This window comes from Ursus arctos, unplaced genomic scaffold (genome assembly GCF_023065955.2).
Source record: "Ursus arctos isolate Adak ecotype North America unplaced genomic scaffold, UrsArc2.0 scaffold_1, whole genome shotgun sequence".
Taxonomy (NCBI): Eukaryota; Metazoa; Chordata; class Mammalia; order Carnivora; family Ursidae; genus Ursus; species Ursus arctos.
Window position 1 is genome coordinate 5,540,972 of NW_026622763.1, and position 5,529 is coordinate 5,546,500.

At 33.3% G+C, this 5,529-nt stretch overlaps 1 long non-coding RNA gene across 1 annotated transcript; it reads left to right on the forward strand.

Moving 5' to 3' along the window:
* Window positions 1-1,797: 1,797 nt before the first annotated feature.
* LOC130544618 (uncharacterized) lies at window positions 1,798-5,328 on the forward strand. Its single transcript, XR_008961029.1, has 2 exons — window positions 1,798-4,807; window positions 5,045-5,328. It is a non-coding gene; the product is annotated as an uncharacterized LOC130544618 (long non-coding RNA).
* The last annotated feature ends 201 nt before the right edge of the window (window positions 5,329-5,529 follow it).

Below are 5,529 nucleotides of genomic sequence, written 5' to 3' on the forward strand. Positions count from 1 at the left end.
CTAATTGACAGAGGAATGTTGAAAAAGAAAACCAAAGCTGGGGACATCACAATGCCCGACTTCAAGATATATTACAAAGCTGTGATCATCAAGACAGCATGGTACTGGCACAAAAACAGACACATAGACCAATGGAACAGAATAGAGACTCCAGAAATGGACCCTCAACTCTATGGTCAACTAATCTTTGACAAAGTAGGAAAGAACATCCAATGGAAAAAAGACAGTCTCTTCAACAAATGGTGCTGAGAAAACTGGACAACCACATGCAGAAAATGAAACTGGACCATTCTCTTATACCATACACAAAGATAAACTCAAAATGGATGAGTTATTATTATTCTTTTGTGAAAGACATGAGGCCTGGAACTAGGCTTATTTATTTATTTAGCACATGAATGTTCAGTTGTTCCAGCACTGTCTGTTGCATAGACTATCTTTTCTCCATTGAGTTGTCTTTGCTCTGTCAAAGATCAATTGACTATATTTGTGTGGCTCTGTTTCTGGACTTGCTAATCTGTCACATTGATCTTTTTGTTTATTTTTTCACAGTACACATGGCCTCATTTGCTGGAGCTTTATAGTAAGTCTTAATGTTGGGTAGCATCCATTTTCCAGCTTTGTTCTTCTCCTTTAGTATTGTGTTGGCTATTTTGAATTTTTTGTCTCTCCATGTAAACTTTAGAATCAGTTTTTTAATATGTACTACATAACTTGTTGGAACTTTTATTAAGATTCCATTGAATCAGTAGCTCAAGCTGGGAAGAATTAGCATCTTAACAATATCAAATGTTCCTTTTCATGAACATGGAATATCTCTTCATTTATGAAGATTTTCTTTGATATCTTTCATCAATGTTTTGTCATTTTCCACATGCAGATTCTTTACATAGTGTTTTTACATTTATACGTAAATATTTCTTTTTTGGGAGGCTAATACAAATAGTATTTTTTAAAAATTTCAAATCCTAACTGTTCAGTGCTTAAAATTAACTATGCATCCTACAAACTTTCTTTTTTTTTTTTAAGATTTTATTTTTTTATTATTTGACAGAGATAGAGACAGCCAGCAAGAGAGGGAACACAAGCAGGGGGAGTGGGAGAGGAAGAAGCAGGCTCACAGCGGAGGAGCCTGATGTGGGGCTCGATCCCATGACGCGGGGATCATGCCCTGAGCTGAAGGCAGGCGCTTAACCGCTGTGCCACCCAGGCACCCCCATCCTACAAACTTTCTATATTCACTTAGTTTCAGGAACTTTTGGTTGAATTTTGGGAATTTTCTGTATTGACAATCATGTCATCGGCCAACAAAGACAGTTATTTCTTTCTTCTCAATCTGTATATCTTTTTCTTTCCTTTTTCTTATCTTTTTGCATTAGCTACCAGTATAATATTTAATAGGAGTGGTGAGAGGGGACATACTTGTCTTGTACTCAGTCTTAGGTGGAAATCTTATAGTTTCTCAAAATTAAGTATGATGTTATGAGTAGGGTTTATTTTATAGATTTTCTTTATCAGATTGGAAGAGTTCCCTCTAAGTAAGAGGTTGGGTTTTTTTTTTTTTTTTGCTGCTTGTTTGTTTTTTATTACAAAAAGGTGTAATATTTTCAAAAAAGCTTTTCTTGGATATGATCATATGATTTTCTTTAGCCTATTGACATGATGAATTGCATTAATTGAAGTTTTTGAATGTTGAACTATCCTCCCATACATAGAGTAAATCCTACTTGGTTGAGGTGTATAATTTTGTTTATATGTTGTTAAATTTGATTTGTTAGCATTTTGTTGAGAGTTTTATTGAATTTATGTTTATGTGAGCTTTCTTGTAAGATCTCTATCTGGTTTCAGTATTAGCATAATGATGACCTCATAACGAATATTTTTTTGGAAGATATTATAGAGAATTTGTATTATTTCTTCCTTTAGTGTTTGGTAGAATTCATAAGTGAAACCATCTGGGCTTCGCACTTTCTTTTTTGGAAGTTTAGTAATTATTGATTCAATTTCTTTAATATATATAGGCTTATTCACATTATATATGTATATATATTTTTTCTTTATTGAATATGGTAAGTTGTACCTTTCAAGGAATTGGCTCATTTCATTCAAATTTGTGGGTGTAGAGTTGTTCATAATATTGTTTTATTATCCTTTTAATATCCATGGACTCAGTAGTAATAGTTTCTCTTTCATTTCTCATATTACTAATTTATGTGTTCTCTTTCCACTACCCCCTTAGGTAGCCTAGTTAGAGGCTTGTCAATTATTTTTTGAAAAAACAAAACAAAACAGATTTTGATTTTATTGATTTTTCTCTATTATTTCCTGTTCTCAATTCCTTGATTTCTGCCCTGATTTTAATATTTATTTTCTTCTACTTGCTTTAGGTTTATATTGCTGTTTTTTTTCTCTAGTTTCCTAATGTGGAAAATTAGATTATGGATTTCAGGTATTTTTTCCTTTTCTAATATATGCATTTGATGCTATAAATTTCTTTTTAAGAATTGCTTTCAACAAATTTCGATAAGCTGTATTTTCATTTTCATTTAGTTAAAAATATTTTAAAGCTTCTCTTGAGACATCTTTAACTCAAGTGTTTGGAAATGTGTTGTTTAATCTCCAAGTATTTTGAGATTTTCTAGCTATCTATGCCATTATTGATTTCTAGTTTAATTCCATTATGGTCTGAGAGCAGATATTGTATGATTCTAATTCTTTTGAATTTGTTAAGGTGTGTGTTTTATGTCTCAAAATGTGATGTATCTTGATCAATGTTCCACTTGAGTTGTAGAAGAATGTATATCCTGCTGCTGAATGAAATGTCAATTAGATCCAGTAGATCAATAGTGCTGTTCAGTTCAATTATGTCCTTCTGATTTTCTGTCTGCTGGATCTGTCAATTAATGATGGAGGGATGTTGGGGTCTTGAACTACAACAGCGGATTTTCTGTTTCTTTTTGCAGTTCTATTGGCTTTTGACGCAGAAATTTTGATGCTCTATTGTCAAGTATATACCTGTTAAGAATTTCTATGTATTCTTGGAGAATTAATCTTTTTATCATTAGGTGATGCTTCTCCTTCTTCATGATAATTTTCTGTCCTGAAATCTGATTTGGTGAAATTAATATAGCTACTCAAGCATTCTTTCGATTACTGTTAGCTTGGTATATCTACTTCCACCCCTTTACTTTTAATCTATTTCTGTCTTCAGATTTAAAGTATGTTTCTTAAAGACAACATATTGCGGAGTTCTCAAAAAGAATTCTCTTTGGAAGTCTTTTAATTTGTATACTAAGAATTTCATGTTTAAAGCAATTATTGAAATAGTTTGGTTAATAGCTACCATATTTGTAACGGTTTCGATTTGTTGCCCTTGTTGTATGTTCTATTTTTGTGTCCATTCTTCTTTTGCCTTTTCAGTTTTAATTGAGCATCTTTATTGTTCCATTTATTTCTTCTCTTGCCATATCGATTATACTTCTTAAATTTTGTTTCAGTGGTTTCCTTAAGTTTTTGTTTTGTTTTTAGATTTAAAACTAATCCAAATTGACTTTCAAATAACACCAAACTGCTTCCTGGACAGTACAGGTAACTTAGTATCCCCAATGCCTCTCTTCCTTCTCCTATGACACTGCTGTCATTCATTTCACTTACCCATAAGCTATAATTGTCCAATACATTATTGCTATTGTTACTTGTAACAAATAGTTATCTGTTAGATGAATTAAGAAGAAGAAAAATAATGCATTTTATTTTTATCTACCTTCTTTCATTCCTTCACTAAAATTCTTTAATTCTATATATAAGTCCGTATTTCTGACCGATATAATTTTCCTTCTCTTGAAGAACTTCTTTTAACATTTCTTACAAGGCAGGACTACTGGTGACATATTGTCTAGCTTTTGTTTTTCTGAAGGTATATTTATTTCACTGGATAATTTCACTGGGTTTTGAGTTTTAGGTTGGTGAATTTTTTCTTTCAATAACTTTAAATATTTCACTCTATTCTTTTCTTGCTTCCATGGGTTTTGAAGAGAGGTCTGATGTAATTCTTATTGTTGGTCCTCTGAAAGTAATGTGTTTCACCCCAATTCCTCTGCTCCTGGCTTCTTTCAAGATCTCTTTTGTGTTTTTTTTTTGTTTTGTTTTGTTTTTGCTTTTCAGTTGGAATATGATGGCCTGGGTATATTATTGACTTATTTCTGGATTTTTTCCTGCTTGGTGTTCTCTTAGCTTCCTGGATTTGTGGTTTGCTGCTTGTCATTTATTTTGGAGAATTTCCTGTCCGTATTACTAAAAACATTTATTTCGCTCCTTTCTTTCTTCTGCTTCTGGTATCCCTAATATACAAATGTCACACCTTTTGTCTCACAGTTCGTGGATATTTTGATCCTTTTTTTCTCCCCACTCTTTATTTCTCTTTGCATATCAGCTTGAGAAGTTCCTCTGACACATTTTCAATCTCACTGGTTCTTTCCTCAGCCCTGTGCAGTCTACTGCTCACAGGATTCAATCTGTCCAAATTGAGTTCCTTTTCAGGAAATGCCACGTTGGGACCATGAGAGAATGGGCAAAGCTGAACTGATAATATGAAGACTAGAAATGTCATACTACCACATTTGACTGTGCAAACTGGCCACAGAAGGAACTTGTATGCAGAAAGGAAGACTGAAGCAGTTATGAAGACTCAAGAGGAAGAGAAAGAAGAGAAGTTATGAAACAGCAGGATCAATGAAGCCATCTTGCAATCATGAGGGGGATCCAGCCTGATGGCAAAATTAATGCACCAAAAATAGAAAACAGAAAGGTAGAAAAAAATGGCTCCCTGTAGACATTTTTGAATTGGTCAATTAATCCTGAAGCTTATTCTATCAACAGACTTCCTGTTTTATAAGCTAATAAATTTCTTTATTCAATAAGCTATTTTATTTAGTTGGGTTTTTCCATTACTTAGAGACTATAGCATTACAACTGATACTATTCGAAGAGAGTGATTTTCATTCTATGTGACCATTTTATTGAGTGAAAGCATTTTCTCCATTAGATACTTGTTGGGGAGATTTCTTCTATCCTGAAAAACCAGTTTGGGTTGTCTCTGAAGTAATGGTAAGGCAGGGGACTTCAGCTGGTCACCGGAGCTGTAAGTCCCCATTTGAAACTTCCTCACTTCTGACTTCTCCATCATGTGAAATTTTACTCCTCCCTCAGAGCCTCAGTCAGCTTCCTCCTCCTTGTGAAGTTTTTCCTTATGACTCCAAGTGACCACAAACTATTTAATAAAGTCACTGGCAGAATTGCAGTCAATAAAATGTCCTCAGTTAATAAACTTAGATATTATTTTCTCATGGTTATATGCATATATTTTCTGTTTTCAAGGCTGCGTACAGTCAAAATGCTCTCAGCTGCAAATAACAAAATACATAACTGACTCCCACAGAAGTTTATTGTTTGTTTAACAAGAAGTCTAGAGAACTTCAGTTGATAGTGTAAGCATCTCAATAATGATATTAAAAAGCCAAGCTCTTCTTG